Here is a 16871-nt window from a genome sequence, read left to right on the forward strand (position 1 = left end):
CTCAGGAACTCCAATTTTTCTTTGGTTTGCTCATTTAACATAATCCCCAACTTCTTGGAGGCTTTGTTCACATTGTTTTTATTTTTTGTCTTTTCTGGATTGGGTTAATGTGAAAGCTTTGTCTTTGAGCTCTGAAATTTTTTCCTCTGTTTGTTTGATTCTATTGCTGAGACTTACAGTGCATTTTGCAATTCTCTTAGTGTGTCCTTGATTTCCAGAGTTGTGATTGTTTTTTTGTTTATGCTATCTATTTCACTGAAGAATTTCTCTTTCAAGTCAGTTTTTGATTTCTTTAAGTTGGACTTCACCTTTCTCAGGTGCCTCCTTGATTAGCTTAAGTATTGACCTTCTGAGCTCTTTTGCTGACAATTCAGGGATTCCTTCTTTGTTTGGATCCATTGCTGGTAGGCTTGTATAATAACCTTGTTTTGTCACATTACCAGAATTGTTTTTCTGGTTCTTTCTTATTTGGGTAGACTACGTCAGAGGGAAGATATGGGATTCAAGGGCTCCTGTTCAGATTCTTTTGTCCCATGCTGTGCTCCCTTGATGTGATATTCTCCCCCTTCCTCTAAGAATGGGGCTCCCTGGAAGCCAAACTGTAGTGATTGTTTTTATCTTTCTGGGTCTAGCCACCCAGTGGAGCTACCAGGCTCCAAGCTGCTACTTGGGAGTGTCTGCAAAGAGTCCTATGATATGATCCATCTTCAGGTCTTCCACCAGCACCAGCTCCCATGGAGACAGCAGAGGAATGAAGTGGACTGCGTGAGGGTCCTTGATTGTGTTTTTGTTTAATGTGCTGGTTTTGTGTTGGTTGGCCTCAACCAGGAGGTGGCGCTTTTTAGACCTCATCAGCTATGGTCCTACAGGGAAGATGCAGATTTGCCCTAGGGAAACCTGGTTAAGTATTCAGGTTTCTCAGGCGGTGGACAGGGCCATAGAACCCTCAAGAGATTACGACCTTTGTCTTCAGCTACCAGGGTGGGTAGAGAAAGACCACCGAATGGGTGCTGGGATGGGCATGCCTGAGCTCAGCCTCTTTTTGAGTGGGGTTTTCTGCAGCTCTTGTGGGAGATGGGGGTGTGGTTCCCAGTCCAATGCAGTTATATTGCCAGGGGCAGTATGGCTGTCTCTGCTGAGTCACACAGGTCACCAGAGAAGTGGGAGAAAGCCACAGTCACAGGCCTTACCCTGCTCCCATGCAGCCCACCGTCCTACAGGCTGGTCTCACTCCCACCGTGCCCCTCGTTTCAACAGCACTGAATCTATTTCCAGTCAGCCAGTGACCAGGCCTGAGTACTTGCCGCAGACTATAAACCTCCCCATTGAGAAAGCAAATCAACTCACAGTTTTTTGGTGTCTCAGGGAGCCTAGTTCCTTCAAAGGGTCTGTGGATTCTCTTGGCTTTCCTTGTATGTTCCTAAGGTAGTACTTGGAGCAAAAGTTCATGATGTGAGTCTCCACTTGCTGCTCTGTCCATCTGAGCAGGAGCTGCAAGCTAGTCCTGCCTCCTATCTGCCGTCTTCTCACTCACCCCATACATATTATTTTTAACTCATCTCTGTAGGATGTAGCCCAGAGTCCTGAATGTATTAAGTACTCAACAAATAAATATATGTGTTACAATAACATTGATACATCCAAGCCGAGACATCTAGTTAAGGTTTAATATATGGTTGTTATTAATGTAATATATTAGCAGTTTGAGCTAGAAGTAGACAGAAGTAGTTGTTCATGTCATTACAGAGATAACTGCTTCTTTCACTTTTTCTCCTCTTGCCTTTCCTCCTTTTCTTTTCCTTCTGTTTTCCCACTCCTTTTCTTCCTTCTTCTTCTTTTATTTTAGAGACAGAACTAAAATAATGAAGACCAGAACTAGACAAGTTATCAAGACGTACTAATTCCTTAGTTGATAAAGAACCTGTGCATGAGACAGTGATACATCAGAGAGAGAAAAACTTTAAACACTGAGAGGGGACAAACTGACGGATTCCATGGCAAAGTTTCCTGACACAATTCACCTCCAGAAATGTTAATGTTACTTAGTAGAAAAAAATTAAAATTTCCATGTTTTAAAAATAAAGATTCAACTTAAACGACCCTATTAATCATGAAGAAAATTGTCTTTAAAATGGAAGTGTATTAACCTCTGTGAGGTCTAGAAAATAGCTGGGGCCCATATATCATAAGTCAGAATTTTTTAACATTATAAACCAAGATTAGTTATTAAAAATATGTTTTATCTTTTTACCCTGACAAATATGTCAGTAGAAGTCTTGAAACTGAGCACAAGTGTAGACAGATCGCCACTCAGAAATGGTGATGCAAGGACCGCTGGTTTGCACCTCCTGGCTTAAGATTCCACCTATCTTCCCTTCCTACTCCCAATTTCTGCAGTTACACACTTTGACCCACATTCCAAGTTTCTGTCACAACCTCAGAGAAACAACCATCCCCTGGCCACTCTTGCTATCCATGAGGTTACCACGTTCATGGTGTGCCCTTGGGGGAAGGGAGCTTGAGATAATGCCCACTGAATTACTGGAAGGAGGCTTAAGGCTATTTAAACCAGACATGCAAGATCCTGGGCATTTAGAACAAGAAAGGTTTAGGGATGGGGTGCATAAAGGCTCTGAGTGAGCAAGGACCCTTGGTTCCATGGCCTGCTAACTGTGTGGTAAGTAGGAGCATGGCTAAAATAGGGCCAGAGTGGGGTTATTTTGTCTGAGTCTATGGGCAGCCTATGTGCCAATATACAAGTAAAATCTATACCACAGTTTGACTCTGTTATCCTATATACAGAATTTAGTTAGTGAATAAAATCTTTCTTCTTCTACAGTCAAAAGTTTTGAATACAACTAGAACATAGAATATAATGGTTTTAAGAAGTAAATGTGTGCCCAGTTCCTTTGGCAAAATTTTGGGCCAGCTCAGCCCCTGTTCCCAGTGGGAATTACACAGATCTATTGAGAAAGTTCTCTAAGCCATCTGGAGTGTTACAATGGCATTTACTTTCCTCTAATTTGCTCTCAGTGTGCCACTCAACTTTTTCTGTTCTCAAAGGACATCCCTGAGTTTTAAATTGGCTGTTTTCTTTATTTATTATCAAAGACTAACATTAAGACAACACAGAAAATAATGTTGCATTTCAAAGCAACAGCTGTGCTGGTTTCAACAGTGCTTTATTAAAAGTCTCTAAGTTGTGTACCACATTGAGTTTTTAACTTTCAGAGAACAATACCAATTTTTATCCACTTCACCAGATTTTTAATGAGCAGTTTCTCCCCTGATGTCTGTGTCAGAGGGTGGAGAGGTATGGTTTTTCGTTTCCGGCTGTTTCAATTTAGGAGATAATCATTATTTTGTGTACTCTAACATCACTAATAAATCTGATTAGGGAAAATTCTGACACAAGAAGTGGCTGAGTTGACATTGATTTTTAAAAGACATTGATAATTACTCTAGATTGATAAACCTCATCTGTTTCAACAACAGATGCTTTCCACTAGAAGTCCCACACCATAATTTATCTTCATTTTTCCTGCTGTATTTTTTACCCATCATCCTGTACATTCTGGAGCGTGTAGGAATAAATAATCTCCTACAGAACAAAGGGAAGAACAGCAGATTCAAATCTGAATCAAGTCATCAAAGGCCCTTAGACTGCACAGTGATGCAAAGCTGCACGAATCATCAGTCTAAATCTATCAACACTTTCATGCTGTTTCCTCAATAGGAATAATTGGATGATTTATATTTCCTGCTGACTTTTCAACATGATTGTCAGTGCACAAAACAAATTGGTTTTAATAAGAACTTTTACATGAGCATACAGAAATGGAATGATGAGAGACGTAAATGAAGGTTTTAATAAGTGTATTGATAGAACTGTACCAAAAAATATTCAAATAACGAGGATGATTAAGCAATAATGAACATCCTACTTATTACCTTAACCTATTTCCAAATGTCTAATGAATTTATTAATAAATAGCATACTGTCTTTAGAATAATGAGTCCCTTCTTTTTTCACCAGTGCTGAAATGTTACACCGATGATAGTGAAAACTAATCGTACTTGAAAACGTTAAAATGCAGACCCCACACATTCATCTAAAATGCAGGTTTTATTATAAAATAAGTCCTTAATAGATTACACTTTACTGAAATATGTGATTTTCATTATTTTTAAAAATTTTGTTCTGGAACATATTTTGAAAAGAATAGCAAATTGTAATAGCTACAAAACTGTTGTTTTATTTTGGGGAGGGGATTGATGGAATTATGTAATGTTTGAATGGAATAACTTTGATTTTGTTTTACAAAGTTTGCAAATGCTGACAGAAATATCCTGACAAATAGAATTTATAATATTATGTTTTAAGTACACAACATTGTCATGGAGCGGAGAGATTGGGGCCACCTGCATAGAGCCTTATCTATGACTAGGAGGGAGTGGTTGCAGTGAAGTCAAATAAATGAAAAAAAAATAAGTGAGGGTTGTGAAGTGGTTGGGTCAAATTGGGGAACCCTTTGAAACCAGATAAAACTTAATATTATGCTTCATTCTGTGCATAATATTGTTAGTAAACAGTGAGAAAAAAATGTCAAAAAATGTCTGCTCAGTACTTTTAGAGTAAGATTGACAAGATAAAATGAAATCACTGAGGCTTTATTTGGTAAGCTTTATTTTTCTGTATCTTTTAATATAAACCAGTTTAGTTAATAGAGCTGACTCTCGAACAATGTGTGGTTTAGGCCTGCTGAACTTCTGTGAAGTTGAAAATCTGCATGTAACTTTTGAGTTCCAAAAAACGTAACCACTAACAGCCTACTGTTGACCAGAAGCCTTACCGATAACAAACAATCAATTAACACATATTTTGTATGTTACATGTGTTATATGCTGTATTCTGACAATACATTAAGCTAGAGAGAAGAAAGTTTTACTAAGAAAATCATAAGAAAGAATATATTTACTATTTATTAAGTGGAAGTGGATCATTATAAATGTCTTCATCCTCATTGTCTCCATATGAATAGGCTGAGGAGGGGTTGGTCTTGCCGGCTCAGGGTGGGCAGAGGCAGAAGAAAATTCACATGAAAGTGGACCAGCAGCCGGGCGCGGTGGCTCGTGCCGGTAATCCCAGCACTTTGGGAGGCCGAGGTGGACCGATTACGAGGTCAGGAGATCGAGACCACCCTGGCAAAACATGGTGAAACCCTGTCTCTACTAAAAAGTATAAAAAATTAGCTGGGCTTGGTGGCAGGCACCTGTAGTTCCAAGTAATTGGGAGGCTGAGGCAGAAGAATGGTGTGAACCCGGGAGGCGGAGCTTTCGGTGAGTGGAGATAGTGCCACCGCACTCCAGCCTGGGCGACAGAGTGAGACTCCGTCTCAAAAAACAAAAAAAAAACAAAAAACAAAACAAAAAAAAAAGTGGACCAGTACAGTTCAAATCCTGGTTGTTCAAAGGTCAACTGCACGTTGCTGTTTCGTTTTAATTATTTAAAACCTCATGTTATTAGCAGATAAAAAGGATGGTAATGGGGTACAGAAGTTTGAGGATTTTTCTATTATTACCGGAATATAGAATTTTTTATATTACTATATTATTAGATAATTTTTCTGTATTACTATATTTTACATTATCTATATTATAGATACCACATGTAATAATATATATCATTAAATTCTTTGTAAAATTACTTTTTAAATATTCTTATTTAATAAGATGCAAATTATTGCATTAATATATTAGTTTCTTATTGTGATATTTTAAATTTAAATGGAAAAATACAGTTTGTCAGATACTACGAACAGGGACTCACCAATGAAATTTTAAGATCACGTCTCAATTTAAATTGGACAGTAAAAGAAAAAAACGATCTCCTCCTTATTATAAAAAGTTTTAACTTCTGAAAATAAAGTTCTGAACTTACTAATAGTTTGAACCCAGCCCTAGCACAGAGAGTGTGGTGAGGTATAGCTTCTGCTGCCTCCTCTCTTCCTTTGTGCATCTCTGAAACTTCAGGAGAGGCAAGAGACTGTGATCATATCCAGTATGTGCAATCTGGAGTGGAGGGTATTAAAAGGATTTTTAGGAACAGAAGAGAAGTTCGCTTAACTGCCTGCAGGATCCTCAAACAAGCCAACATTTTTAAACCAAACTTTCATTGAACTTATTATTTGCACAGTCCTCACCAATAAATGTACCAGGTAGAAAGAAAAGGAGGTTATTAAAATGAACAAGGGTCAAATGATCAAAACACCAATGAATACTAATATGTAAGCTAATATTTCATATTTCATATATATTTATATATCTCTCCATTAGGTATACATATATACATGATATATATGAGTATATGTGTGTAAGAATATATATAAATATAATACTGTACATACATGCTATATATATGTATATGGCATTAAATATTACATCTTTATATCTGTTTTATATATACTACATATATATTTACATGTACTTATATAGGACATATATAAAATATAAAGTTTTGGAAAAGATACAAAGCAAATAAGAAAATGGTTACTTTGGAGAAGACGGGGAGACGGTGATGGTATTTAGAATTGTCAACAAATGAGACCTTAGATATTGTATTTTAAACATTTTTCCAAAACATGTACTCATGTTCTATTTTTGTAACTTAGTAATTTTAACAAAGATTTGTGCCATGTGAACAACAAGAGTTTCAATCACCAGTTGAGTTTCCAACAAGCTCGTACACAATGGCTTTCTTTCTTTGATGTGATGGTAGAGCCAAGAAAAACTAAAAGCAGATACTGTCCTCTACTATTTTCACCATTGCCCTGAGATTGCCCAAACATTTTTTTCTTTGGCGAAGATCTTCCAGTCCCACGTGACCTCTGTCTGCTGTGCCTTAGTGGCAACTCATTATTGGATTACCACAGCTTCCTTATAGCTTTTGCTGGCTGACAGCAGGAAATGCTAATATCACTTTAGCCAGTTTAACAAATGTTTTATTCATTTGTTTACGTTCCGTTTATTTCGCTGAGCTCAGGTCAGAATCTATAGGAATGTAGGAGACAGAATATTAAAATGTAAATAAAACACTAATCCATTATGGCAAAGCTGTTTCAACCTTTAAGAAAAAAAGACATCCTTTTTGTTCTTAATATAAATAATTAAGAAATTTGTCTAATTTTATTTTTTGTTACATATTTGTTCTTCTTTTCATTTGTTAAATCTAATTATTGTATCTATGGGGTAAAATGTACTAACTAGCAATATTTTTATCAAATGCTTATAATATACTGCATACCATGAGGGAATTTAGAACTAAATTAGTAGGCTCCTGACCTTAAGGAGTATATTAGCAAATTAAAGAAGTAAGATACATGCCTGGACAAATCTGAATATGACATAGGAGGGACTGTGAGAGCTCACAGAGAGAAAGATACTGTCTGGAGTAATGAAGAAACTCTTGCTTTAATTGGGATTAAATGATATCATGAAGCAAAACTCTGCAGTAAGGGTGCTTATAACTTAATTAGAAACATATGATACATATAGTGTACAGTATGCATTTATACACAGACATGAATATTAAAGTCATTCCTATACATGCACACAATATACATATACATATAACAATATGTATATAATATACATTTATATACAGGGAATGACTTCAATATTCTATGGCATGAGACACAAACTTATTTCCATCTTTCGTGCGTGATGTTTAGGGTCCCATCATTACTACCCTACATTTACCTGCTCCATCTAGTGTAAGTATTTTGGTCACAATTCTCACAAAATAAACATTCTTTAAAAATAAAGAAAAGGAAAAACTAGTATGTTTGTGAAAGATGTTCCAAACCAACCAAATAAATACACCCACAATAACAACAAAAACAAAATTAATAGAAGTAAAAATTAAAAGAAGAGGCCTAAAAGAGTAATGTTTTTTAAGCCAAATTTTAGATTAAAAAAAAATCAGTAGAGAGTCAATTTTCATGGGGGCTAAGATAGTAGAAGGCAACAAGACCTTCATGTATACTCTATGACATTTAAAAAACAGTGATTAATTGTTTTCAGAAAAGCCTCAGCTGGGTCAAAATTTTCTCATCAAATTAGAAAATGTTAGTGAAATTTGGAAAGGCTTAAGGTGTAATATGATCAGTTTATATACCACTAGACAGAAATAAGATTTGAAAGAAAATTTGGAGCTCAAGTAAATATAAAAAGACCTCCAAATATGTCTTCATAAATATAAATATATGTCATATAAACGTACCAACAAGCTATGACACGCTAAGACTGAGAAATAGGAAGAGTGTGGCCAGACAATGAAGGGTATTAAAAGCCAGGAAGATTGTGGGAGGAATTTGGAATTCTGTAATAGTTTAAAAGCTTGTAGGTTAGATTGATACAACAAAAAACTATATGAGTAATGGTATTGAATCGTATTGGGAAGGTTTTTAAAGTTAACTCATATTCTTGCTCTCTCATTTTCATTTGGACAACCATATGCATATTTTAATATTAACGGACAAGTGTGATGAATGTCAAATTAGAAAATAACCTCTGTTTGTGGACCTTAGGTTTCCTGGAAGTGCATTCACCTTGCACAGTAGTCAGAAAATCACAGTGTGCATGGCTAGGAAGGAGAAGAACTCCTAATGCAATCCTGGATCATGAGGCAGCTGCTGAAATTGAGCAAGATCAGAAACTGATCCTAGATACACCCTATTTCCTCTCAAGACTGCTTGGTGAAATACAACTAGTATTATCACCACTTTGAATTTTCATGACTTGAAAGCCTTTAATGTTAATAAAGTTCAAGGAAAACTTCTGATTTTTAAAATGTTAAAGACTCGGGCTTAAATTTATAGCATCTGCATGATGAAGCTTTTGGGAGTTCTCCAAACCTCCCCTCTTTGAAAGTAGAAATGTAGTTTAGATAGTGACGCTCTTTGTTGGGAAGCCCTAGTAAATATCCTTCAGGGAATGAAACGATGAGGGCTTGAATGGAGAGAAAGGGCTGAGAAAATATTCTAATGTACAAAAACGCAAGATATTTTCTTGTGTAATAATTCCCATTTTTAAACAATTGAACACCATTAATAATGGCTTTTTGAGAGGCTATTTATACTAGATGCTGTATCGCTCCTTTATATATATGATCTTCTATTTTTATAACACGGACTATTAATTTTGTTCAACCTTGGGCAACCATAAGGTGCTGTAAATTTATTTACAGATATGAGAAATGAGAATATTTTGTATTTTAGAGAACTAAACCAAAAGGGTCCATAAATTGTAAGAATACCATCAGTAATAGAAAAACAATAATTTATTCTCATCCATCAATATAAATGCAACACATTATTTCATATGAAATTTCTTAAAATTTCAATAGTGCCAGGTATTTTTTAATCATATATTCAGTACGATTTATTTAAATGATGTACTTAATTTCCATTTTTATTTTCAGAATTTGCAGTTTATGAAGGTAAGCACTCCTTCTATCTTGCCTAGAGGTAACATTATATCCATAGGGACTAACACATTTATTTTCACATAATAAATACTCAGCAATTCTTGAGTAAAAGGATGCTGAAAAAAATGGCCAGTAATTGTACAACCAAATAGCTGCAGAATGAAAGAGATACAGAATTCCAGAACTCCAACAAAGATGACTCAGGAATAAACTAATTGTTGAAAGAGTAGACAGCATGCTAATTTGATCAGCAGTTATATTCATCATGGTAGGAGAAAGAATGCAAACAGAAGGCAACAGTCAGTGTCAGGCTCCAACCTGAGCTGGGGTCCAAAGGGAGCTGGTGGACGGGTGGCAGGTAGCTGAAAGTACACTCAAGAGACCGTAGGCAGTTGTGATATGGTTTTATTTTCTCTCTTTTCATCAGCCTTTGTCTCAGCTGCCCGCTCTGGCCGCAGTCCCGCTCTGCACCAGCTCCACCTCTCCTGCTGCTCCCATGCCTGCAGCTGCTCTCCCTTGCATGCTTGCAGCTTTCTGACTCCCCCCTGCTTGTCTGCCTGCAAGGCAGCTGGTGGTTCTCTTACAGAGTAAGCAGTGAAGTTATATTACTCACAGACAACAGTGGCTCAAAGACAGGTGATGGGCCCACCCATAACATGGTTACAGAACTGTGATTATATAATGCACAGGACTGTGTACCTGTGCTCCAATCACACTGTGTCATGCTGCATTGGAATGTTTACCTGGGCTTACTCTTGACTGAAGCACATCCATTTTCCTTACACTCCACTCCCTAGGATGAGGGAGTTGTTCTAGTGGGGAGATGTGCCCACAGGGCAGAACCTTGGACCCATAAGCTACAGCACTAATACAGGGAGCAACAACTCGCTACTAACTAGCCCTATTCATTATAGATGCTATGGGTCAGCCAGGGGCCTCTGTGCTGAACAATGGTACCACACCTTTTCAGCTCCCCAATGTTTCCTTTGGGTTCTGTATCTGTGTTTGTTACTGGGGAGCTTATAATAGGCTAGACAACATATATGTCCCCCGGAGGAGGGTTCTTTCCCTGGCTCTTCCCTTACAAACGGTCAATTACGGAGGCCATATATTAAATACCCAAGGAGTGACGTGTAAATTATACTGTAGGCCTTCCCCCCAGGGGGCTATGATGGCCAACCACCTGCAGTGGGGCCTTGGAGGGTCCATGGCCAAAGCCAGGTATTTTGTTTCCCTGCCTTTGTTGGTGTTGAGGCAGGCAACAATAGGTTACCATTTATATTAGTCAGGGTTCTCTAGAGGGACAGAAATCATGGAATAAAGGTGAGTTTATTAAGTATTAACTCACATGATTACAAGGTCCCACAATATGCTGGAGAGCCAGTCTGAGTTCCAAAACTGAAGAACTTGGGAGTCCAATGTTCGAGGGCAGGAAGCATCCATCATGGGAGAAAGATGTAGGCTGGGAGGCTAGACTAGTCTCTCTTTTCACATTTTTCTGCCTGCTTATATTCTAGCCATGCTGGCAGCTGATTAGACTGTGCCTACCCACGTTAAGGGTAGGTCTGCCTTTCCCAGCCCACTGACTCAAATGTTAATCTCCTTTGGCAACACCCTCACAGACACACACAGGATCAATACTTTGTATCCTTCAATCCAATCCAATTGACACTCAGTATTAACCATCACAATGTTTATCACCATTACTGGTCGGAGGAGGTCATCCTTCCTCCCATAGGTCTTGACTTTGGCCTGGCAGCACATGGGCTGATGACCAGCTAGCCAATTCTGTAACTTCTAGGTAGTTAACCACAAAGTTAAACCTTGATACACTGCCCAGCTGTCGGTGCAGATTTACCACAGGTGTCTCCTCCTTGGTGATCACCATTCATACCACTCTGAGCTCAGCCCATTGACTATGTTGTCCACACCCAGTATTAAACCATATGATGTCAGTATTAGCCTGGACCACGTTAGTCCAGCACCATGGCTGAACCCATCTGTATACCATGCCCCATTGGGGCTGACTTGGGTGTGCCACTCTTTAAACAGTGATGAGGGTCTAAGGGTGCCTCAGCTGACCCATGGCCTTATCTTGCATTAGGATTACAGATCCCAAGATTTCTTGTAATTCTGCTGCTAAGGGGCTTGTACTCAGGGTATTCCACTGTTCAAAGTAGGCACCCCACTTTGCTAAATTGGATGTTTGTGCCATCCCAGTCCAGGGGGTTGTTACCCATAAATGTACCCACCCCACTAATGGGTAAGTCACCTGCATGTTGACTGTAGCCCATCCTGTCATGCTCTCACGAGTCTGATGGGTGGCATATGCAGCTGCTAAGTGCTTCTTTATTGATGCATACTGGAGTTCAGCTCCCTTCCAAAGTTGGGACTAAAAGACTACTGGTGTTCTAAAGCTCTCCATGTGCTGCCATAGGCCCCAGCCAAACCCATCTGTGGTCTCGTGCACATCAGGTTCAAATGGGCACCCTTGGTCAATCATTTGTAGGGCCTGTGCTTGCTGAATAGCCTACTTGGCTGCCAGAAAGGCTGTCTTAGCCTTATCATCCCAATCCCAGATAGCCCCCCTTTTTGTCAACAGATACAAGTGTTTTATTATTTGAGCCAAAAGGGGCACACATGCCTGCCAATACCCCAGGAGGCCCACAAAGGTTTGCAACTGCCTCACCATGGTGGTCTGGGGATATGCCTGAATTTTGTCTGTGATGGCCTCTGGTATGGCTTTTCATCTTACACGACAAGATAACTCTCAAGAATTCGGCAGTCAATCCAGGCCCTCATTCTTTGGATTCATTGATAGCCTAACCACATGCTGCCAAATGTTGTCGCAAGAGGGCTACTGATGCTTTTAAATCTGCAAGAGAATCAGAGGTTAACATAATATCATCAATATTATGGAATAGGTGGATTCCCTTTGGACATTTCCAGGGAGCTCAGTCTATGACAGCAAGACCATGACATATAGTGGGGCTATGCACACAGCCCCGTGGCAACACTGTGAAAGTCCACTGTGGCCTCTTCCATGTGAAGGCAAACTGTTTCTGACTCTCTGGAGCGATGTCAATGGAAAATAATGCATTAGCCAAGTCCACTGCATAGTGGTACTGTCCCAATTCCATCGTCAAGCAGTCCATGAAATCCATGATAGGTGTGGCAGAGCTGCCAAGCCATGTGAAATATCCATCCCCAGAATGCACTCTGGTATGGGACAGACATACGCAGTGTATAACTATGGAGCCAAATGGCTGATGCCTAGGTGCAGAGATACAGGTTTCACTTTCACTGACCAGCCTCCATAGCCATCTATGTATGCAGCTTTGCCCAGAAACTTATCCAGGTTCCCACAGACGAGGCTACAATTACTTCAGCAAGTTCCCTAATTAAACACAAAAGGCTCTATTCCTCTGCTCATTTGCAAGTAATCCGTGAGCTGGAGCATCCAGGTGGGACTGGGTCTAGCAGCTAACCCTACCCACTTATGGACATTTTTCAGAATTGCTGCTCCGAGGATAATTGCCTCCACAGTGGGGCAGAACAGGAAATACTGTCAGCTCCTTAGTTCCAGAGGCCAAGCATCCAGGGGAGGTGGGAGCTCCCCAGGAGGCTGCTGACATTGTTTACCTAATTCCCACAACTCAGCTGGGATATAGGCACTATATGAAGTGTGCTCTGCCATGGTAAGGATCCCTGGGCCCCCACCCCGGAGCTGTTCATGCCCTACTTTCTGGTGGAACACTGGACGAGCCTGAAAAGGAGGTTCTTCCTCCTCTGTATCAGACTGAGTGGAGGTCCCTTACCTGTGCTGCATCCAACAAGGACTGAGTGTGCCTGTCCCATAGTGTAGTCAGAAATGCCCATCCTACTCTGCTGGGAAAGGCCCACTTCTGTCCAGTGTTCTGTGCTTCCAGGTACTTCAGCACCTTTTCCATACTTATGGGGGACCTGTCCACTGCCACCCATGTTTCCATTGGAGGCCATCGAAGCAGCATGGCCACATAGCTTACCCGGGATCATCAGGCTGAGGGCTCACTCACCTCAGAATCCTACCGACTATGCCAAGTATCAGGTTCCAGCCCAAGCTGGGGTCTGAGGGGAGCTGGTGGACAGGTGGCTCCCTGGCACTTGCCGCTTTCTGGCTTCCCACCCTTGTCTGCCTGCAAGGCAGCTGGCAGCTCTCTTGCAGAGTCAGCAGTGCAGTTATATTACTCACAGAAAATAGTGGCTCAAAGCCAGGTGATGAGCCCACCCATAATGTGGTTACATAACTGTGATTATATAATGCATGGGCTTGTGCACCTGCACTCCAATCCTGCTGTGTCATACTGCTCAGCCTACTCTTGACTGAAGTTTACCTCAGCCTACTCTTGACTGAAGTTTACCTCAGCCTACTCTTGACTGAAGCACATCCATTTTCCTTACAGTCAGTCCAGGTAAAATAGGAAAGGGCAACTCCAAATGTTGAAGGCAATGGTGCTATGTTGACTGACTGTACTGTTGGGCTGCATGACTTTCCACCTGCCCATGAACCAGGTCTATTTGTCTTCAAGGCAGCACCAAGCTACTAGAGCCTAGAACTCTGACATTTGAAACATAAGAGTAACTCCTCTGGTCAGGATTAAGTCTATCAGTAAGCTTTTTGATAATTTGAATTCCAACATAATTTTCTTGCAAAGAGAAAATATGTCAAACAGGCTGATGCAAATGTCCAGTTGGTTCGACATTTTATTAATATTTCCTTCTTTAACTTCATAAATTGGAATGTCTAGTTTTTCAGTCTTATTAGTTTTGTGAAGATGCCATATTGCTGAAAGATAACAAAACCAGGTTCCTAAAATTCAGGGCTGAGTGTACAAGCCCAGTTTGGTGAGAATTAGGCAAATACAATATCACTCATCAGGCTTCTTGCCCTGACCTGTGATATGAGGCCACATGTCACAGTGATCAATGTGGCATTAATAAGAAGCTATAAAAACCGTTCCTTTAGAGGCAGTTATTTGCTGATTGTGACCAAAATGTAGCTTTGCATTGTAATGGGTTTAAAAGCCATTTCTAGTTTTAATAGCATGCAATGCATCAAGATGCAAAAATCATCACATCACATAGATACGTCTCTATGAAGCCAAAACTACAAATAAGAAAGTGAGTAAATTTCATGAAAGAGTCAATGGAATTGAAATGTTTGGCATTTGTTTGTCCTTTTGAAGAAGCTCAAATTTGCAAGTGGAGAAAAAGTTTTTAAAAATTTAAAATATTTTACGCAATCATTGCTTAGTGCCACAGACCCCAAAATGTATCAGACTTCAAGCCAAATAAAATTAAAAGTTACTTTTGACCATTACACTGTGTAAACCCCATGTTTTTTTTTAATCAGAAAGATGATGTATTCAGTTATAAAAATGCCAGCCTTCTATGGATAGTTTCCGCTAATATCTTGAACACAATTTTTTTTCTGTTGGTTTTCTCCCTGTGTCCATTTGATTTTGCCCTTTTGGCAATTACACGTTTCTTGAAAGAGGCTGTATAAGAATGATGCCAGCCACTGACCTTATCATCAGATAGATGACTCTCACTTCTGTTCTTCCACAAATTGGGCAAGGCGAGTTATTATTTCCTTTGCAAGAGAGACTTAACCTTGTATATTACACGGGCTGCTTTCATCAGGAGAAGGCTCAGCCCTAGTTGATCTGTGGAATGCTGATGATTCATTTCATCTTTCATGGAGAACACCTCTTGCAATCACAGCTCAGATGTTTCTTGCTATTTTCTTGAAATTGCTGACTGTTAAGCGTTCTGGTAGGGCTTATTGACCTAGCACCTGTGTATTTTGGGAAGTGAAAAGCAGCAGGTGAAAGGCAAATGCAATGGCAAAGGCAAAGGCATATTTTAGATGGTGACACTTGGTTCCCAAATCTTCTGATTTATAGGCCAATATCTAATGAATGATAAAGTGGGTGATCAGGTGGGACTGTTCTGTGTTTAGAAGACTGAAATGATGAGATTATTTCACAATGGGTATGGCTAAATGGATATTTGGTAAGCCAACATTTACAATCATATTATTAACACTTGGGACTTTTGGCTGGGACTGGATTAGCCCAGGCCGCTGAGAAAGTGCCAAGCTAGGAGTTGGCCATTCACTATCCTCCACAGCAGGCTCCCTTTTAATAACTGTATGTTTATGGTGTAGGCTAGTGTTTATTATTTGAATTCCTGTTAAACACCAATCACGTCCAGGTTGAATGTTTATGTTACGAAAAGGCTGAGCCAAATCATCTCAGTTTCATTATCTGTAAATTAGGAAAATTAATAAAATAGGTAGGTGATACCATATGTAGTTATCGGGACAGAGAAGAGTGTGTAGTTTGCAGTAAATTCTGAGTAAATTTTAACTATGACCACAAAAATGATGATGATGAAAAAGATGTGGATGATAAAATTACATATGTAACAAAACCTTGAAATGCTTATTTCTCCGCTGGTTTTTAATACTCAAAAACACTACCAGACTTTTTACATTAACATGTAATTCTCAAATCTTCACTAATCAGGATAATATGAAAATTTCAAAGAGTCTCAACTAGATATAATACTGCATTGGATTTCATGGGGATAGGCAGAGGGGGCAAAAATAACCTAGCTTACCTGGCCACCTGGGTATTTAATCTAATATTAGGCTTAGAAACTTTTCTGTAAGCAGAAAATTAGGAGAGATATATACCCTGTTGAGTAATTAAAATAAACACAGGTACTACTTCAAAGAAGAATTTATCCATTTAACAATTATCTATTGGGAACAAGATTCTTGCATTCATGAAACTTACATTCTGGTGGGAGGACAATGAGAAGCTACTAAATCTATAGATACATGATATTACTTACAGAGATAAGAGATACTGAGAAAAACAGTGTTAAGAAAATAGGTGCTGCTGGTCTATGAGGCAGGTAGTTGTTACCTTATGTTGGGTCCTAAGGAATCACTGAGAAGAAAACATATGAGCAGTTCATTGATGGAAGAAGGAAATGAGCCACATAGCATTGTCTGAAAAGATCATTTCAGATAGAAACAACAGCAAGTACCAATGCTCTGAGGCACTTCAGATGTGGAGATAGTTTAGGGTGTTTCAGAAATGAGGAACCAGTGTGGGTGAAAATAAATGAACAAGGTTGGGAGCAATAGGAGATAATGGCGGATGGGTAGCTAGAGACAAATTTATGTAGGCTCTTTCATGAATTAAATGAGAAACCGCTGAAGGATTTTGTGCAAAGGAATGAATTTATCTAACTTGCAGTTTTAAAGAAGTGCTTTGGTGCTGTGTTAGGAATAGACTATGGGGAAGAACGTAAGCACACTGGCAGGGAACGC

This window comes from Gorilla gorilla, chromosome 3, assembly GCF_029281585.2.
Source record: "Gorilla gorilla gorilla isolate KB3781 chromosome 3, NHGRI_mGorGor1-v2.1_pri, whole genome shotgun sequence".
Classification (NCBI taxonomy): domain Eukaryota; kingdom Metazoa; phylum Chordata; class Mammalia; order Primates; family Hominidae; genus Gorilla; species Gorilla gorilla.